The following is a 20,348-nucleotide window of genomic DNA, read 5'->3' on the forward strand; positions in this document are numbered from 1 at the left end:
CCATCACTGAATGCTACAATCCCTCTGCTCCAAAGAGAACAGGAATAAAAGATGCCCCTTAAAATAGGAATACATATTTCTTAGAAGCTCATAGAACTATTTCTCCGTAACGATTGTAGAAAACTTTCCTAAAAACTGCACCAGACCAGAGGGAAATCAAGGCACAGCCATGGTTTGTTAGGACTTGCTTGATCCTAATGAGCCCCATGGTGCATTTGGAGCTGAGCCCTTGAACCTCAGGGCCTGAGAGGAGATTGCATAAACCTTTCCAGAAGTCCAAGTCAGAAAAAAAACCCAAAGTGTCTCGTTTCATTGATGGGTGCCACTGAGGTCCATCCCCAACACAGGCTCCTCATGGACTCTTTGGAGGACAGAATTGGAGGCCAGGATTGCACAAAAACCTCTCAGAGAGACTCAGTGGGAAAAGGAAAATCCAAAGTAACTGAAAAAACCCTGAGTATCTCAAAGTATTGATGAGCCCCACTCAGTGTCAATGCAAAGCTCCCAGGGGACTCATTAAAGCAGATAATTGGGGCCATGATTGCACAAACTTCTCAGAGACCCAGTGTGGGAAGGAAAAAGGAAAGTGCCTTAAGAACCTGAAGTACCTTGAAGCATTAATGAGCCCCACAATGTGTTGTTACTGACAAAGCCTCACAAGGGACTAATTACAGCAGATAATTGGAGATCATGATTGCACAAACCTCTCAGAGACTCCAAGGCAAAAGTAAAAGCCAAAGTCCATTGAAAAAGCTGCAATTCCTGGGAGCATGAAGGAGCCCCCAGGGCCATTCCTGAGCAAGGCTCCTCAGGGACTCCTTCCAGCAGATCCCTGAGGCCACTGGCATGTGGGCTAGGGGGGATGCTGAGGGCAGGCCAAGGGGGTGACAGTGGCCAGCCTTGCTGGGGCTGTGCCAGGAGGCCCCAGGGCCTCAGGACAAGGTGTCTCCTCACAGCCCTTGCTGGCACAGAGGCTGCTGTGGCCCAGGGCACCAGCACTTGGCTTCTCTTTGTCCCCACCTGTCATCAGTGCCTCCTGTTCTCTGCCCTGCCTGGGGCCTGGGGACACTTTCTCAGTGCTGTCCCTCAGTGGGACCCATTAAAGGTAAAAGTAACTTTGGATTTGGATTCTGACTTGGACTTCTTGAGAAGTTTCTTCCCCTCCCTCTCAGGGACTGATGTTCAGGGCCTCAGCACAAAGCCCCAAGAGGCTCATTAAAGTCCTGCTGCTGTGTCTGTGCTGCTGAGCTGGGCCAGGTTCCCAGCACAGAGGATGATCCTGAAAACTAGGAAGAGCTTCAAAAGCACATTTCTCTTGCGGAGCAGCTCTTCTCCCAGCCCAGCAGGGCTGGGGCACTGCCTGTAGCCACCCTGGGGCACAGCCCAGAGGCACAGAGAGCTTCAATCAGTCAGGGCTGGGAAGGTGCTGAGAAGTGCCTGGGGCACAATCCCTCCCAGCCCTTGACACAGGAAGCCTCTGGCTGCAGGACAATGCAGCTGCAGCTCCTGGAGCCATCTCCTAAAGCTGGAACATCCCAAGTGCCTACAGACTCTGTGAGTACAGCTCTGAGTATTTGTGGTGTAGGGGAGGTGAATGCCCATGAAGCTCTGACATGCTGAGGGCTTCTGATCAGTCATAGAATATTTCCAAGACAAGGATTTTGATAAAAATGAGGACATTTCCAAAGACTTGGTATTCAGTTTCCTACCATTGGAGAAAAGCAGGGAGGAGGGGGACAAATAATAAAGGTATTATGAATTTTGACAAGTGCCTGAGACATGCAAACTGTTACTTTTAGTGATCAATAGGCTCATGGGAGATTCCTAATGTGCATTCAGCCACTCTGCCCATAGACAGCACCAGCACCACCTTTGCTGGACCCATCAGCCTTAGTCTGAGCTGTCCTTTCCCCAAGCTGCAAACAGAACCTGTCCCCAGCCAGAGCCCTGCAAACAGGCAGCGTTCTGTCAGGCCAAGGAGAATGCACGGAGATTTGGGATCTGTGGGTGCTGGCAGGGAGAGATCAGACACAGGGAAACACCTGCAGGAGGAAAATCTCCAGGAAGCAGAGAGAAGATCAGGGAGGGAGAGTAAACAAAAGCCCAGAAATCCTGTGACAGAGAGTTTAGAGATATCCATAGGAGCCCCTGCAGTGCAGTCCCTCCCTCTGAACAAGCCCCCTCCCTCCTGCCCCCCCAGCCCAGCCTCTGCCCTCAGGGCTGGGCTCCCAGGTGTGAAGCCCCTCCTGTGCAGGCAGAGCTGCAGCCCCTCCATGTCCTTCCTAAATTGGGGGCTCAGAACTGGACACAGCACTCGAGATGAAGCTCAACCAGTGCCAAGCACAGGGGAAGAATCTCTGGCCTGGTCCTGCTGGCCACACTGTTCCTGATCCAGGCCAGGTGCCATTGGCCTCCTTGGCCACCTGGGCTCACTGATGGCTCATGCTCAGCCTGCTGTCCATCAGTGCCCCAGGTCCCTTTCTCCCTGCCTGCTGTCCAGCCTCTCTGTCCCCAGCCTGGAGCGCTGCAGGGGTTGTTGTGGCCAAAGTGCAGGACCTGGCACTTGAACTTGTTAATCCTCACCTCGTTGGGTTTGGCCCCTGGATCCAGCCTGTCCAGGTCCCTGTGCAGAACCCTCCGACCCTGCAGCACATCAACACTCCCAGACAACTTGGTGTCACCATGGTTCCATGGGGCCCTAGAGTGTCACAATGGTCTCCAGGATTCCATCAGGCCTCCCATCCATCCATCTTTGGATTATACTGGGAGTGACTGGACTCATACTGGGAGTATCTGAGAGTGACTGGCAACATACCTTGCACATCATCCCCCATACTGGGGGTGAATGGGAGAAACTGGGAGCACGCTGGGGGCAAATGGCATCATACTGGGACTGACTGGGTTGATCTAGCCAGAGGCAACTGGGACCATTCTGGGAGTGCTGGCATGTGACAAGGATCATACTGGGGCTTACTGGGCTCATATTGGTGTTGAAAGGGAGTAACTGGGATCTCTGAACACCACAGGTTCCTTTCCCACTCTCTGAAAAAGGAGCTTCACAGTATCCATGTGTGAGGTGACCTTCACCTGAACCAGACACTGTTAGGAGAAAAAGCTGCCTGTGCTGGAAACTCCCACACAACAAGTCAATGCCTATAGAGAGCATTTTCTTTTCACAACTTCCCTCCTGGAGCCACAGTCCTTTTGGATCACACAGCAGGCAAGAGAACAACACAAAATACTTGGCTGTGTCCTGGTTTTGGCTGGACCAGCAAACGGAGGGAGTGCCAGGGTCCACTGCCACAGACTCTCCTCTTGGGGAACAGAACCCCCCCAGGCTCCATTCCAAATGCTGTGCACACCCTGCTGGCTTAGAAACAAACCCTTTTTTAAAGAAGATGTTGACAGGAGCTCTCCCAAACATATGGCATTTAATGGCAATTTTCTTTCAAAATTACCTCTGTTCCAAAGGAAGAACAGAAAGCCCACAGCAATCCCAAAGGCAAATATGGTGCACCTGGGAAAATCCTCGACTTAGGGGCCGAGTGGGTTAAAAAATACCCATAAGATGCCCCAGTGTCCAGAGTGCAAACTGCAACAATCACTTACTGGATCATTTTGGCTGTGCTGCACACGTCTGCAGACTGTCTGTCCCCCTGCAAGGACAGAAGGACACCCGTCAGGGGCTGGGCAGGCTGCTGAGAATGCCTCAGGCAGGAGGATCCTCAGGCAATGAGCAGGCACCCAGAGCCGCTCTGACACTGAGGCCTCTGTGCCCCACAGCAACGGGAAACACCACAAGGACATGGCAACATTCCTGTGACATCACAACAGCAGCTCACCCAAAAACCTCCTGGAAGGTTCTCCTGGGTCACCAAGGAGCACAAAGGATCCTCAGAGGGCACAACCTATTGCCCTCCAAAGGATTCAAGAGGAACTCAGAAAATTCAGCAAATCAGGACACCCCACAAGGAAATACAACTTTTGGTCACTGATGCTTCTGTCTAAAACCAGCAAGGCTTGTTCCCTCTGGGATCTTTGTTCTAGTTCTAAAAACAAACAAGATTCTCTGCTGTAAATGTACAGAAAGCAGGAACTTGGGGAAAAGAAGGCTGCGAGTGCCAAAGCCTTGTGTGACTTCTTGGACATCCTGTGGCTGAGGGTGTCCAAGGCAATGGACTCACAAGTGGGGTCCCTGCCCTCTCGACTGACAGCTGCCATCTCTCCTTCAGCCCCACACGTGGCTCAAACAACCTCCTGTCAAGGGCCTCCATCCACACATTCCATCACCAACCAGAGATGCTCATCAACCAGGTCACCCAGCATCCCTGAGGCCACAGCAGGGAGTGCTCCTGGCATCTGGTACAGCACTGTGGCTTTCCTGGGATCCTTCTGGTGTCTGTGGCTGAGAGGAGTGGGGTGGATGGAACCAGGATGGGTCACAGATCAGCAGCCCCACTGCAAGCAGTGCTTTCTCCTGCTGTGTGGGGACCATGTGGTGACTGATACTGGGACTCCTCTGGCTTTGGCTCCTGCAGAGCACACAGTGGGTCAGACACTGGGCTGAGGGAAGGGGTCCCATGGAAACCCAGCACAGGCATTTCTCTTTGTAGACGGGGTTCTGCATGGAGAAAGGAGAAGAAGAGTCTTTCCTGTCTGCTGAGATTCCCTCTCCTCCTTCAGCAGCCATACCACAATCCATCAGTACCAGAGTTGATAGGATCACTTCCCTGCCAGGCAACACAAGGCACTCAAAACTGAACCCTGCCAGAGCCCATCCCTGCCTGCCCATTTGGAGGGTGTGGGGGAATGGAATTTCAGCAGGAGTTGACCCACAATGATAATTTGCCACTTGTGGGTTTCTCACAGCCTTAGAAGGAGTTTGAGATCTCTGTCCCCAACACCTGCTCACCCTTCAAGTGCACACACGTGCCTGGGGGCAATTCAGGTTCCCTGGAGTGGTGGCTGCTTCCCTTTGAAACAGGAGATGTTGACTTTTCTGGTGTGCTTAACTCCTTTCTAACTATTAGAAAGTGGGAGAGTAAAGGAAATGACCCTGGTGGAAGGGGACCAGAACCTTGGAAAAAGATGAAACGTCTTTTGTCTGAATTACAAATTAAACCTCTTTCATTTATTCCTTTAGTACTAATCTTTTACTACAAACAAAAGCATGTTTCTGAGCTGATTGTTGGGATTCAGGGCTTCATTTCTTTTTCTTGATGTTATTATTATTTATTAGTATTACTTTTCATTGTTAAGACTTTTAAATCTTAGACACTAATATGGCTGGATGTCACACTGAAATGTATGTGAAACACACATTGAAAACCAATGACTGAAAGTCTCTTGCTTTTCCCACTGGGATAAAACTGTACAGTCAAGTCCAAGTTGCAAGTGCATTCTCAAGATGGAAAATCCTGTTAATGGTGGGTCTGGTGTGGTTTGGAGCTGGGGAAGGGTCTCATCCCCTCCCAGAGCTGCCCCAAGCCCGCTCTGCTGCCACGTCTGCACTCACAGCCCCTCACGGCTGCCCTGCCCTGGGGACATGGTGGGACCCCCTCTCCTGCCAGGGCTGAGGCTCCTCATGGCCCCTCACAGCCCCTCACGGCTCCATGGAACTTCTCATGGTGTTAAGAATAATATGTTACAGTTGCTGTTTGTAAACTCCTTACTTACCTTGTACCCCGGTCCCATGATATTGTTAAGAATAATATGTTACAGTTGCTGTTTGTAAACACCTTACTTACCTTGTACCCCTGTCCCAGATTTACTTACCTTGTACCCCTGTCGCAAATTGCTGTACCCCATATTTTTGTTCCTTGTTCAGCCAGGCCCTGCCCCCTCTCCCAAGTTGCTGTACCCTGTGTTTCTTGTTCTGTGTTCAGCCAGGCACTGCCCCCACTGCTCCTAGACTCCCACATGGCAACACTGTACCCCTGCCCCAAGCTGCTGTACCGTCCTGAGGAGGAAGATGACATACTGACTTTTATGCAAACGAGAGAGACCAGAGACTTATGGGATGCACCCATACTGGAAAAGACCCCAAAACAATGAGCCGCGCAAAAGGGAAGGAATAGAACCAGCACCATCTAACAAGGAAGACCCAGAGGAGTCCCCTGGCTTCTTTCCAGAGGCCGACATAACCTCGAGGAGACTCGACTGGGATGACAGCCTAGACTACGAGCCCTAAAGAATGAGTCTTCCTGGGGACTCCCGTGAGGAAGGAAGGCCCAGCTCTGCCCTAGTGACAGAGCTGCACAAATCCTCCTCTTCTGCGGTGTCCAGTGGGAGCAGTGGCGGTGTGCGCGACCCCTCGGGCCCCCACCCCCAGAGCTGTGCTGCTTAATAAAGGCCTTTTTAAAAGGAGCTGGTCTCCTGGCCCGTTTATCACAGCTTGGGGGCTCGTCCGGGGTAGCCACGCCCTGAGAAGGACCAGGGACGGGACGGCTGCCCACCCTATTGGGCCTCCGGGGGACAGCTGGCTATACCGGACCCAGAAGAACAGCCTGGGATCGACATCGCAGAAGAGCGCCGGATTGGGTAAGCCACCGGTGGCGGGAGTAGGAGGCGAGTGAGTGGATGTGTGAGTGAGACGGGGGCTGGCAGCTCAGACCCCCGGGGCGAGTGCGGACTGCCCAGTACCGCGGTTCCGGACTCCCGCGAGGGGGCCGGCCGGGAACGGCAGGAAGCGAAAGAGGCTCACTTGGGCCCAGAGAAACGAGTGAGGCATCTCCTGGGGATAAAAGCCCCCCCTCTGAGTGCACAGAGGGTACCTAAGAGAGTGAGTGGCGCACATAGGGGTAGGCCCCTCTACGAAAAGGGCTAAACGGCCTAGGCTGTTCCGGGCGTGTGGAAGGCCTAGGTGAGTGAGAGTCACACGCAGGCAATCTAGGTGACTCCCGGGGTGGTGTGTGGGGGTGCCTAGGTTAGGTGTGAGTGAACACACCCCCCCCGCTTGGGTACTCAGACGACCTGACCGGGGAATTGGAATTGGGGGTCCCCAGGCCCAACCGGCACCAGGCGGTCAGCGAAGGGCCCTCGCTTCCCAGGGTCTGTGACACAGGACGTGCTGAAAGGCTCTAGTTGTCGCAGCTCAGTCTCGGCTCAGGGGGTTCCTGGGAAGGGAGGTCGTCAACCTGCTGCCGGAGAGCACAGGGGCAGGTAGTCTGCGTGGGCGGGCGAGGCAGCTAGAGTAATACACTCACGCATCCCTTAGCCGAAGCCATTCCCTGGTGGGCGGAGCGGCTAGGAGGCAAGGGGGAATTCTCCCACCACTCACTTACAGTCAGCCCTCGCGCAGAAGCTATTCTCACTGGGGAAGGGGGATAGTCAGGGAGCGGAGGGGCAGGGGGTTCCGGGGTGAGCCCTGCTGACCAAATCTTGTGGACGGCACTGAGACAGGGACGGGGGAAGGTCCCAGGAGCGTCTAGTGCTAGGGTCCCCTCGACGTCGACCCAGGAGTGCTCATAGTCTTCGCTGGCAAGGGGGTCAGGGAGGCGAGGCGCGAGGGGAACGGGATTGGGGTGTAGGGAGGGGCAAGCGGAACCTGCAAGCCCCGCTGGGACCTAACCCCCGGGGCAAGCGGAGACTGCAAGCCCCAGAAAATTCAAAGTGTGAGTGGAAGGCCGGCCGAGTGTAAGAAAGGGTGTGGATTCTTGTGTGAGAAGATTGAGTGTATTCCCTAGTGTGAAAGGAGGAGAGAGTGAATTCCTAGAGTGTGAGTTTTTGTTGAGGTTTGAAAGGTCAATTGTCTGTCATTAGAAATTTTTAGTTTGAGTAGGAGTACCTTTATAAAGTTCAATTTAAGTAAGGGCCAGTTTTAAGTTAGAGGTTGTGTAGTCTGTCAGTTACAGTTTCGTTCAAGTAGAGGCACCGTAAGTTTTTTTAAGTGAAGGCCCGGAGATAGGAGGAGCAATGAGACAATGTTTAAGTAAGAGAGTAGGTCCCAAGGGGAATGAAGAGGCCACCAGAACCATTCCCCCTGGTAGCCCATTAGGGCAAACGTTAAATTGCTGGGATGCACAAGAGGCCACCAAGGGCCTAGACCGGATCAAGATGATCCATTACTGTATAGAGGTTTGGCCCAAACTAGAGATGCAAGGACAGTGGCCTTGGTATGGTACTAAAGATCCTTGGATGTGCTCCCAACTGTACCAGCATCTGAAAACCAGAAGAACTGAGCCCAGAAAGAGTATCAGGCATTCTAGCCATACCTGCACCAAAAACAAAGAGGGACATAAGAAAACTCTTAAGCCTTTTTAGATATTGCAAACTATGGATGGAACAATATACCCAGAGCATCAAGTTTCTTTATGAAAAGCTAGTTGATTGTGAACCCATAAGGTAGACAGCTGAAGATGAAGCGCAATTAAATCAGCTGAAGGTTAAGCTGTCCTCAGCACCAGTTTTAAGCCTGCCTGACTTAGTTTGTCAACTCTGAAGTAGGGACTGCATATGAGATTCTGACCCAGGAATGGGGAGGATGTCGTAAGCCCATAGCCTGTCAATCCAAACTGCTGGACCTGGTAGCTTGTGGGTGGCCCACCTGCGTGCAATCAATAGCTGCTGCTGCCATTTTAATAGAAGAGGCCCAAAAGCTAACCCTACAGGGTAAGATCAGAGTCCACACACCACATGATTTAAAAACAATCTTGAGCCGAAAGGCTCAGCAGTGGCTGACAGATGCCAGGATATTAAAATATGAAGTCATCCTAATAGTTACTAGCAATTTGGAGCTAGTAACCTCCAAGGGCCTGAACCTGGCACAATTTTTTTGTCAGGGGAGCCTCTGTCTGAATTAGAACATGACTGCTTAGAATTGGTAAATCTCCAAACCAAAGTGAGGGAGGATCTGGGAGATGTACCCCTGCCCTATGGGAAGGTACTATTTACTGATAGTTCCTCCAGAGTGGTGGAGGGGAAAAGACATTCAGGGTATGCAGTGGTCATAGAGGTAGGGGAAGGAAAACTAGAGGTCCTAGAAAAAGGGAGACTACCCCCCAGTTGGTCAGCTCAGTGTTGTGAGGTTCATGCTCTAAAGAGGGGTCTGGACTTGCTAGAGAGAGAAAAAGGAGCCATCTATACAGATTCAAAGTATGCCTTTGGGATAGTCCATACCTTTGGTAAGATCTGGGAGGAGAGAGGCTACCTGAACTCCAAAGGGAAGAACCTGGCACATGAAGGGCTGATTAAATCAGTATTAGAGTCCTTGACCAAACCCACAGAGATTGCAGTGGTCCACACGAAGGGGCATCAGAAGGGAGACTCCTTAGAAAGCAGAGGGAACCGACTTGCTGACCAAGCAGCTAAAGAAGTGGCCTTAGATCCAAAGGAATCAGTAAAAGTTTTTAAACTGGATGAGGTAGTAACTGAAGAAGACGGAAAGAAGGAACCAATATTTACCAAGAAAGAGTGGGAAGTAATAAAAAAATTAGAACTGTCTCAAGGGGAACAAGGGGAATAGTTAACCTCAGATGGGCGAAAGTTTCTGAACAAGGCCTTAGCCCAGAAAATATTAAATGAGATACATGAACTGACTCATTGGGGAACCCAAGGGTTGTGTGATCATTTTCTGAGAGAAAACCTATACTTGGGAGCAACATCTAGCAAAGGCCACCTGGTTAGTCAATACCAGAGATTCCACCAACCGAGCAGGTCCTGCCCAGTCTGAGTCTTTACATGTAGTAGATGGAGACTAAGTCCCAGTAGTACGTCAGAGGTCTGCTAGGGAAGACAGCTTGGGTCAATTCTACCTCGGGCACAGACAAACCCATTCATGGGGTTGTCTTTGCTCAAGGACCAGGTTGTACATGGAAGATAATGCAGAGAGATGGAACAACACGATGTGTACCTCAGGGAGAACTGATCATTGGGTAAAAGGTTACTGCCATTGTCTGTACTTTAAACCACGCAGACATGAAACAGAAGGAAATGTGTAAGTGTTGAAGGTATGAGCAAGTGAAAGATGGTGTATTGAGTAAGTAAAATGAGAGAGTGGGGAATCCTGCAGCTCTCCAGTGTGGGGGGGGGTCTGGATTCAGTAGCTTGTTGTGGGGCTTGACAGGGGCATGATGGATATACTGCTTGTATTTTTTGGGTAAAACGGAGGGGAAGTTTCTATGTATGTAAATGTGTGCAGAGTTAGAATGTTAGTTTTAGCAGTAAGTCAACAATATGGGGATAAGGGGTGGAAAGTCCTGGGTTGATTATGATGTTAAATTGTGTCCCATTTGTCCACCTAACTCAGACACAGGTTCTGTATTCTTAAAATTCCATCTGAGAGTAAAAGTGAGTGGAAAAGAAGCACCAAGTCTGTTATCAGACTGTATTTGCTCCCCCCGCATCGGGAGTTTTGACTACAGCACAGACAGACAACAAGACACAAATCGCCTTGGCTTTCCAGCTAGCCGGAGCAGAGCGGTCTTCCTGGACTGTTTTCTTTACCTTTTTCTGAAACAAATCGAACCTGCTCTGGACTGGGGACTCGAGGGAGCACCGGGAGCACCCCTGGACTACCGGGAGCCCAGCCTGGGCAGCGGCATTTTTCCAGCGCCAGAGGGACTGATAACAGAGCGAACACCCCCAGGAAAGAGACCCTCTGAAGTTTGTCATCTCTTCTGAGCGGCAAGAGGTTTTGTAATTTGATATCATTCATTTTTGTGCTGGGTAGTGCTGTGCCTGTGAAATGAACAGGTTTTTTTTCACTTCTCTCAGAGAAATCTCTTCCCGAACCGGTTGGGGGGTGGGGGAAAAGAGCCACGTGGGTTTGCTTCCCAGGTGGAGCCCCCCCTGGAAGTTTTCTCCCAAATTTGCCCTAAACCAGGATAAAGAGGCAGACAGAAATAGACTGAGAGAGAAAGAATATAAACAAAGACTGCAGACCTCTGCTGAGTGAGTTGGTTTAAGTGGGAGTGTTTTTAAAGTTCTTGTGGTTGTTGCTGTTAAATATTTTGATGTTAGCAAAGTTGGTTGAATGAAACCCCCCCCCCCATTAACTTCTCCCACAGAACATTCTCCAAAAAGGCAACTAAATTAAAGAAGGTGGGAGAAGAAGGACCATACCATCTCTCCTGACTTCCATCTCTCCTGATCCCCCAAAAAAAACCTAAGAGGCAAGACCGGGTGAGGCTAACAGGGAAGATGAGCCATGAAGCTCCCTAGAACAAAACTAGCTCATACCGGACTCTTAGGTGGACTGATGTTGGTCCAGCTGGTGAGCCTTGGGATAGGGGACAGTGGAGAAGCATGTACAAAGTGCTACTATCCCCTATATGATGGAGAGGATCTAGGATCACTGATGAGGGTCCACACAAACATCAATCCCACCTGTTTTGATCACACCAAATTGAAAACCTGTCAGGAGGAAGGAAAGACATATTGGATTACTAGAAATACTGCCTCATTTAGGCAACGTCTGCTTGGAGAATGCCCTGTAGGAGAATCCTGGCTCTGCTTTGAACAGGAGGGACTGAATGATGTAATAAAAGAAAAACAATTGAAGATAAAGAAAGGTGATCTGGATGAAACACGAGGTAAGAACCTATTCATTGACCTGATGGAGAGAATCAGCAGAGAGTTAAACTTAACCAATTGTTGGGTATGTGGGAACACCCAGATGTCAGATATTTGGCCCTGGGAAGGGATCAGCTTGGCACCTTTAGACATTCTAAAGTGGAAATTAACTGAGCAAAAACCCCAGACAGGGAACAGGGGACGAGAACAATGGGATCTGAAAGCAAGAGTGATTGGGGAAGAATGCATTAAAAGGACAAGAAAAAGATACAAAGCCCCCCTGTGGGAAAAATGGCCTGCAAAAGATACCTGACGGTGAAAGACTCAGGTAGCAGGTGGATCCCCCAAGAACCAAACAGGTATTGGGCCACTGGGAGAAAGGAAAGGGGGTGTATTTATCATGAGGGGTACAAACTGTATGAGTGCGCAGAAAAAGGAATAAACCCTTTTTGGGGGTTAAGAGAACTCTCCAAATACTGGGAACATCCTACAGACACACAGGACACTTTCTGGAAGGCCCCTGAGTATTTATTTTGGATTTGTGGGAGCACTGCATATACCCACCTCCCAGGGGATTGGGCAGGAAGCTGCACAATAGGGATAATAAAGCCTGCTTTTTTCCTCCTACCTAAGAAATCAGGGTCATACTTGGGAGTCCCCTTGTATGATGACTTAAAAAAAGGCAGTCGAAAGAGGAGACATGTAATGGACCTAGGAAGCAATCAGAAATGGAAGGGGAAGATCTGAACCCCTGAAGAAATAATTAAGACATATGGACCGGCCACGTGGGCCCAGGATGGATCCTGGGGGTATCGTACCCCAGTCTATATGTTAAATCGAATCATCCGTCTCCAGGCAGTATTAGAAGTGGTGTCAAACAGAACTGCCCTTGCTTTAGACCATATTAGCACACAATTGGCATAAACCAGGGCTGTAGTCTATCAGATTCGGCTGGCGGTGGACTACCTATTGGCAGATGAAGGAGGCATTTGTGGAAAGTTTAATTCCTCTGAATGTTGCCTGGAGATAGATGATAAGAGTGAGGTAATCAAAAACATCTCAAAAGAAATACGAAAGATAGCTTATGTGGGCACCCAGGAATGGACTCCTCTGGTGAACTCAGACTGGTGGAATGACCTTTGGTCCTTCAAAAGAGGGTGGTGGAAAAAAATAGTCTTTATTGCTGTCTGTGCATTTGCAAGTTTCTTGTTCCTACCCTGTTTACTCCCCTGCCTAATCAAGACAGTGACTACCACAGCACAAGCAAGCATCCAGATCCCTGAAATAAAAGATAAGAAGCAGGCCAGGATCATGTTAATGGAAACTCAAAGTCAGGATCGAGAGCACAAAACTGCCAGGGAAATATATGAGCAATATTGAGAATTAAGAGATAAATATTCCCAAGAGCCAGAAGTTAATGGTTGATGCGGGCTAGAGCCCGATCAAAATATAAGAGGGGGGATATTGTTAAGAATAATACGTTACAGTTGCTGTTTGTAAACTCCTTACTTACCTTGTACCCCTGTCCCAGGATATTGTTAAGAATAATATGTTACAGTTGCTGTTTGTAAACTCCTTACTTACCTTGTACCCCTGTCCCAGGTTTACTTACCTTGTACCCCTGTCGCAAATTGCTGTACCCCATATTTTTGTTCCTTGTTCAGCCAGGCCCTGCCCCCTCTCCCAAGTTGCTGTACCCTGTGTTTCTTGTTCTGTGTTCAGCCAGGCACTGCCCCCACTGCTCCTAGACTCCCACATGCCAACACCCCTGCCCCAAGTTGCTGTACCGTCCTGAGGAGGAAGATGACATACTGACTTTTATGCAAACGAGAGAGACCAGAGACTTATGGGATGCACCCAGACTGGAAAAGACCCCAAAACAACGAGCCACGCAAAGGGGAAGGAATAGAACCAGCACCATCTAACAAGGAAGACCCAGAGGAGTCCCCTGACTTCTTTCCAGAGGCCGACATAACCTCGAGGAGACTCGACTGGGATGACAGCCTAGACTACGAGCCCTAAAGAAGGAGTCTTCCCGGGGACTCCCGTGAGGAAGGAAGGCCCAGCTCTGCCCTAGTGACAGAGCTGCACGGATCCTCCTCTTCTGCGGTGTCCAGTGGGAGCAGTGGCGGTGTGCGCGACCCCTCGGGCCCCCACCCCAGAGCTGTGCTGCTTAATAAAGGCCTTTTTAAAAGGAGCTGGTCTCCTGGCCCGTTTATCACATTACCCTCACTCACAGGCCTGACTGACTTAGATCTCCAAGGCACCCCAGCCCCTCCGAGAGCAACATTTCTGCCACATTTGCCAGGGCACAGCGCTGGTGTGTGCACACAGACACAAAGAGGCAGTGCAAGGCAGCTGTGAGAAATTCCCCTGCAGGGCAGGGAAATGCTCCCTGTGGATGCTTTGACATCTCCCCAGCGGGCGAAGGGCTGAGCCTGGAGGAGTGGGGGGATTGGCCCAGGCTCCGTCGTTGTTCGGGGATGCCCCGAGTGCAGCAAACGGGAGAGTTCCCGGCTCACAGAGGCCCCACTCCGAGGGAGGTGGCTGGCCCAGGAGAGCTGCAAGGGGCTCCTTTTGGAGCGCTGTTTGTAGGGCCCCAAGAGAGGGACTTCAGGCACAGCAATGTTTCATCCTGGCTGCACTCGGCATCAACAGCTTTCTTTGCAAGGCTGAGAACAGGGATGCTGTGCCACGGAGGGAACAGAAACAGTTCCCAGGGCTGCTCCTGAAGCAAGCAGGAGCTGGTTGGCAGCAGCAGTGCCTGGGAGCAGACAGTGTTTCTGATGAGCTGCACAGGAGCTGAGCCCAGGGGCTGTTGGCCAAGGCCCAGGCCCAAGGAGCATTTCTCAGCTGGCACGGCGGCCTGAGAAGGGCAGGGGGAATGCACCAGCACAGGGCCCCATGGAACCAAGGGACATCTGTGACATTGTGGGGCACCATGGAATAAACAAAGCATTGTGACACTGTGGGGCCTCATGGAACAGTGAGACCATTGTGGTCCCCACAGAACAAAGAGGACCATTGGGATACTGTGGGGCCTTGTGAAACCAAGAGGCCTTTGTGACACTGCAGGGCTACACGGAACCAAAGGTCCATTGTGACATTGAGGGGCCTCCTGTAATCAGTGGTCCATGGTGACACTGTGGAGCCAAAGGAGACCTTTGTGACACTGCAAATCCCCAAGGTCCATTGTGACATTTCAGGCCTCATGGAACAGAGGAGTCACTTGACATTGAGGGGCCTGTGGGACCACAGAGACCATTGTGACACTGCAAGGCCACATGGAATCACTGGGACCATTGTGACACTGCAGGGCCTGATGGATCCTGAGGCCATTGTGACAACTCCATGGAATCAAGAGTCCACTGTGACACTGCAGGTCTTCTTATAATCAGCGCTCCACTATGACACTGCTGGATCCCATGGAATCACAGCACCATTATGACACTGCAGGGCCCCATTGAAGTAAGGGTCTGTTGTGACTCTATGGGGCCCCATAAAATCAAGGGAACACAGAACAGGTCTGGCTGCTTTGGCCTCCCAGGGGCCACCTGACTGGTCCAACTGACCTTGACATGTTGAGGGTCTCTTCTCATCTGCTACTGAAACACTGGGAAGGCACTGTGCGTTCCTTCCTGTGGGAAAGAACTGTCCTGCTTCTCCAGGCATCCATGGTCAAAATTTGGATTCCACGTCCAACATTCCCTTGATCCAAAGACTGCTCCCAGACAAATTCTGCCATTACTGACAAGTCGGGCTGGCCTTGGCCTCCTGATGTCCAGCTCTCACCTGCTTTCCGAACCCTAGGCCTCTGTGCTTTCCTACCTATGGAAAAGAATTGTCCTTCTCAGCCAGGTGCCCATGACCAAAATTGGGATTCCACCTCCAACGTTGCCTGTTGTGAGAGACTGGAGGAGATTTTGGCTGGAAACAATTTGTGTTTCAAAGGGGAGGAAGGGGCAGGTCCAGCCTTGCCCAGCCCTGTAACCCCAGCACTGCACTGCCCTGGAACCCCAATCCCCCCAGAGCCTCTATCCCAGCCCAGCACTGTCTGCCAGGCCCTGGCACACCAAAGGCAATGCTCCACACTCACCTCTGGAGCCACCAGCCCAGCTCCTGAGTAACCAAATGATTGGAAATCCCACCTGGGGAAGGGCTCAGGAAGACCAAGGGGTATTTAAGGCTGACCACAAGGCAAGAACACATCTTGACCCTACCTCCTCTTGGGATTTCTCTCTGAACACTTCTGGAATCCAGTCGGTAGCTGTGTGTGTGTTTCTCTGTATCTTCTTTGTCTTTCTCACTTTTTGTGTCTTCTATTTCTGTCCTCTTGCAAATTTGGATTAACTTAAAATTGAATGGGTTTATAGTTTGTGAAGTTGAATGGGCCAAGTTAATGCTTTGAGAAGTGTTTATTGTTGATTGAATGCCGTATGAAACCATTTGTCAAACTTTCGCTGATTTACCAATAAAGACTGTTCTCTGGTTTAGACCTCTTGAAAATCTCTTTTCAGTATTTCTCCAGTGCATCCAACTCAGAGGACACAAGCAATTGTAATTCCTTTTAAAGGTCTCCTTGAGAGAGTTGTTTGGGGGATGGGGCTCAGGCCTTGGCTCTCCTGCTTGGCACAGCCCAGACAGGGCTTTCACAGCCCCATTCCACACTCCATTTCCCACCTGGAGCCGCTGGTGCCTCTGAGTTCTGCTTCCCCAGCCCCAGGGACGCTCTCTTTGTCTGCCCATTCCCCCACAGTCTCTGAGCAGGGATAGCCTCAGTGGGGGCTGCTGACATCCTCAGCAACTTGGAGGCTGCTGCTGCTGCTGGCTTTTCCTTCTCCAGAGGCTTGTTCAGCCTTCAGCTCTTCAGGTCAGGAATTCAGTGCCCCAGGGCTCACTCACATTCACAATACCTTAATAAACCAAACCTCTGGAAATAACTTGATTCAAGTTTCCAAATTGGATGGGGATTGCCATGGCACCCAAACCCAGCAGTGGGGTCAGTGCAGTGTCCATGGCAACAGCCCCTTGCAATGTCCCAGTGCAGGTTGGGATGATAATCCACCCTCACAGCTGGCCCAGGGCAGCTCTGCAGTGCCCTTCCCCACAGCCTGTCTCCACAGAAACACTCCCAGGGCTCTCTGCACTTCCCTTCCCTGTTCTCTGCCCTGCCTGGGGCCTGGGGACACTTTCTCAGTGCCGTCCCTCAGTGGGACCCATTAAAGGTAAAAGTAACTTTGGATTTGGAGTCTGACTTGGACTTCTTGAGCAGTTTCTTTCCCTCCCTCTCAGGGACTGATGTTCAGGGCCTCAGCACAAAGCCCCAAGAGGCTCATTAAAGTCCTGCTGCTGTGTCTGTGCTGCTGAGCTGGGCCAGGCTCTTGGCACAGAGGATGATCCTGAAAACTAGGAAAAGCTTCAAAAGCACATTACCCTTGCTGAGCAGCTCTTCTCCCAGCCCAGCAGGACTGGGGCACTGCCTGCAGCCACCCTGGGGCACAGCCTAGAGGCACAGAGAGCTTCAATCAGTCAGGGCTGGGAAGGTGCTGAGAAGTGCCTGGGGCACAATCCCTCCCAGCCCTCGACACAGGAAGCCTCTGGCTGCAGGACAATGCAGCTGCAGCTCCTGGAGCCATCTCCTAAAGCTGGAACATGCCAGTGCCTACAGACCCTGTGAGTACAACTCTGAGTATTTGTGGTGTAGGGGAGGTGAATGCCCATGAAGCTCTGACATGCTGAGGGCTTCTGATCAGTCATAGAATATTTCCAAGACGAGGATTTTGATAAAAATGAGGACATTTCCTAAGACTATGTATTCAAATTCCTATAATTGGAGAAAAGCAGGGAGGAGGGGGACAAATAATAAAGGTATTATGAATTTTGACAAGTGCCTGAGACATGCAAACTGTTACTTTTAGTGATCAATAGGCTCATGGGAGATTCCTAATGTGCATTCAGCCACTCTGCCCATGGACAGCACCAGCATCACCTTTGCTGGACCCATCAGCCTTAATCTGAGCTGTCCTTTCTCCAAGCTGCAAACAGAACCAGTCCCCAGCCAAAGCCCTGCAAACAGGCAGGGTTCTGTCAGGCCAAGGAGAGTGCACAGAGATTTGGGATCTGTGGGTGCTGGCAAGGAGAGATCAGACACAGGGAAACACCTGCAGGAGGAAAATCTCCAGGAAGCAGAGAGAAGATCAGGGAATGAGAGTAAACAAAAGCCCAGAAATCCTGTGGCAGAGAGAGTTTAGAGATGTCCATAGGAGCCCCTGCAGTGCAGCCCCTCCCTCTGAACAAGCCCCCTCCCTCCTGTCCCCCCAGCCCAGCCTCTACCCTCAGGGCCGGGATCCCAGGTGTGAAGCCCCTCCTGTGCAGGCAGAGCTGCAGCCCCTCCATGTCCTTCCTAAATTGGGGGCTCAGAACTGGACACAGCACTCGAGATGAAGCTCAACCAGTGCCAAGCACAGGAAAAGAATCACTGGCCTGGTCCTGCTGGCCACACTGTTCCTGATCCAGGCCAGGAGCCATTGGCCTCCTTGGCCACCTGGGCTCACTGATGGCTCATGCCCAGCCTGCTGTCCATCAGTGCCCCAGGTCCCTTTCTGCCTGCCTGCTGGCCAGCCTCTCTGTCCCCAGCCTGGAGCACTGCAGGGGTTGTTGTGGCCAAAGTGCAGGACCCGGCACTTGAACTTGTTAAACCTCACCTTGTTGGGTCTGGCCCCTGGATCCAGCCTGTCCAGGTCCCTGTGCAGAGCTCTCCTACCCTGCAGCACATCAACACTCCCAGCCAACTCGGTGTCACCATGGTTCCATGGGGCCCTAGAGTGTCACAATGGTCTCCAGGATTCCATGAGGCCTCCCAGAGTCACAAAATCCCTTTGGTTCCATGGGGCCCTGCAGTATCCCAGTGGTCCCATCATGACATGAGCCACAATGCTCTGTCCTGCTCTGTCACAATGCTCTGCATGGTTCCACAAGGCCCTGCAGTATCACAGGGGCCTCTTGGTTCCATGAGGCCTCAGAGTGCTGTTGGGAAGGTAGAATTAGAAAGGAATTATAAATATGACTCTTTAGCCCAAAAGGCTAAGGAAGAAATACAAATTAAAGCATGGTTTGAATAATTCAAAGAAACCCGTCTGGTGTGCCGGAACAATTTCTTTCCCCCAATAAAACTTAGCTAAGACCCCTCTTCCCAGCCTTATAAAGAAAGATCTGAAGGACCCTGAGATAACTAAAAATATGCAAAAGCAGCGATTTCTATAGGTCACACACAAATGTTACTGTATTAGTATACTTAGAAAGACTGGTTAGTGAAAGAATGGACTATTCAAATGTATAGGTTATAGAAGTAATTGTAAAGGAGAGCTCGCTCTCTTGTTTCTCTGGCCTCACTCTTTCTATGCTCTTGCCTCGCTCCTTCTGCCCTTCTTTAAGTTTTTTCCCCAGCTCTCTCACTTCTGTTCTGTTCCTCTCTTTCTTAGCTATCTTAAGTCTTGAACTCATGTATTCATATTTTACCCACTTTTGTATTGTTCCCTCTGAGCCTGCTTTGAGCTTCGTCTGCTAGCTCCTAGTAGGCTCTCTCTTTCTCCCCACACCCTGAAATAAACTACTAACATCTAACTCGACTATAGAAGTCTCTGCCGTGTCTTGGATCGTCCACACCCCAAAAGGGTCTCTTACAGAGTGCCACAAGGAATCCCTTGGTGGTGCAGTGCCACAGTGGAGCCCAGGTTACACAAGGTCCCGCAGTGTCACCCTAGGTTCCATGGGGCACTACAATGTCACAGGTGTTCCCTTAGTTCCCTTAGAGTCCCTGCAATGGAACAATGGCCCCTTGATCCCACTGGGGCCCAGGGTCTCACCAGGGTCTCCTTGGTTCCACAGTGGCCCCTTGGTTCCACAAGGCCCAGCAGTGTCACATTGGCCTCTGTGGTTCCATGAGGACCCCGACTGTCACCATGGACTCCTTGTTTCCATGTAGCCCCACGGTGTCCCAATGGCTCTTTGGCTCTTTGGTGCCATGTGGGACACAGTGTCACTGTGGTCCTCTGAGTTCCACCAGGCCCCGCAGTGTCACAGTGGCCCCTTGCTTCCCCAGGGCCCTGCAGGGTCACAATCATCAGAGAATCAACCAGGCTGGAAAAGGCCTTGGAGAGCATCAAGTCCAACCTGTGACCCAACACCACCTTGTCACCCAGACCATGGCACTCAGTGCCACATCCAGACTGTCCTTAAACACTTCCAGGGACGGTCACTTACTCAGCTCCCTGGACAGCTCATTCCAATGCCCAATCATCCTTTCTGTGAAGAATATTTCCTAATGTCCAGCCTAAACATCCCCTGGTGCAGCTTAAGGCTGTGTCCACTTGTCCTGGGACTGTTCCCTGGGTAAAGAGCCTGACCTCCACCTGGCTGCACCCTCCTGTCAGGTTGTTGTAGAGAGTGATGAGGTCTCCCCTGAACCTCCTCTTCTCCAGGATAAACAACCCCAGCTCCCTCAGCCGCTCCTCACAAGATGTGTATTCCAGCAACCTTGTTGCCCTTCTCTGGACATGCTCCAGCCCTTCCATGTCTTTCCAAAATTGGGGACCCAGAACTGGACACAGCACTCGAGGTGAAGCTCAACCAGTGCCAAGCATAGGGGAAGAATCCCTGGCCTGCTCCTGATGACCACACTGTTCCTGATCCAGGCCAGGTGCCATTGGCCTCCTTGGCCACCTGGGCACACTGATGGCTCATGCCCAGCCTGCTGTCCATCAGTGCCCCAGGTCCCTTTCTCCCTGCCTGCTGGCCAGCCTCTCTGTCCCCAGCCAGGAGAACTGCAGGGGTTGTTG

The 20,348-nt window shown here is 51.2% G+C and overlaps 1 long non-coding RNA gene across 1 annotated transcript in view; it reads left to right on the forward strand.

The window, feature by feature from the left end:
* Positions 1-13,537: 13,537 nt before the first annotated feature.
* Positions 13,538-20,348, forward strand: part of LOC147647286 (uncharacterized) — a 245,522-nt gene continuing 238,711 nt past the window's right edge. The window contains exon 1 of the long non-coding RNA XR_015281625.1: positions 13,538-13,677. This is a non-coding gene — a long non-coding RNA (uncharacterized LOC147647286). The remainder of the gene's footprint in view (positions 13,678-20,348) is intronic.

The sequence above is a fragment of the Cyanistes caeruleus genome, unplaced genomic scaffold (genome assembly GCF_971803275.1).
Source record: "Cyanistes caeruleus unplaced genomic scaffold, bCyaCae1.hap1.1 HAP1_SCAFFOLD_11, whole genome shotgun sequence".
NCBI lineage: Eukaryota > Metazoa > Chordata > Aves > Passeriformes > Paridae > Cyanistes > Cyanistes caeruleus.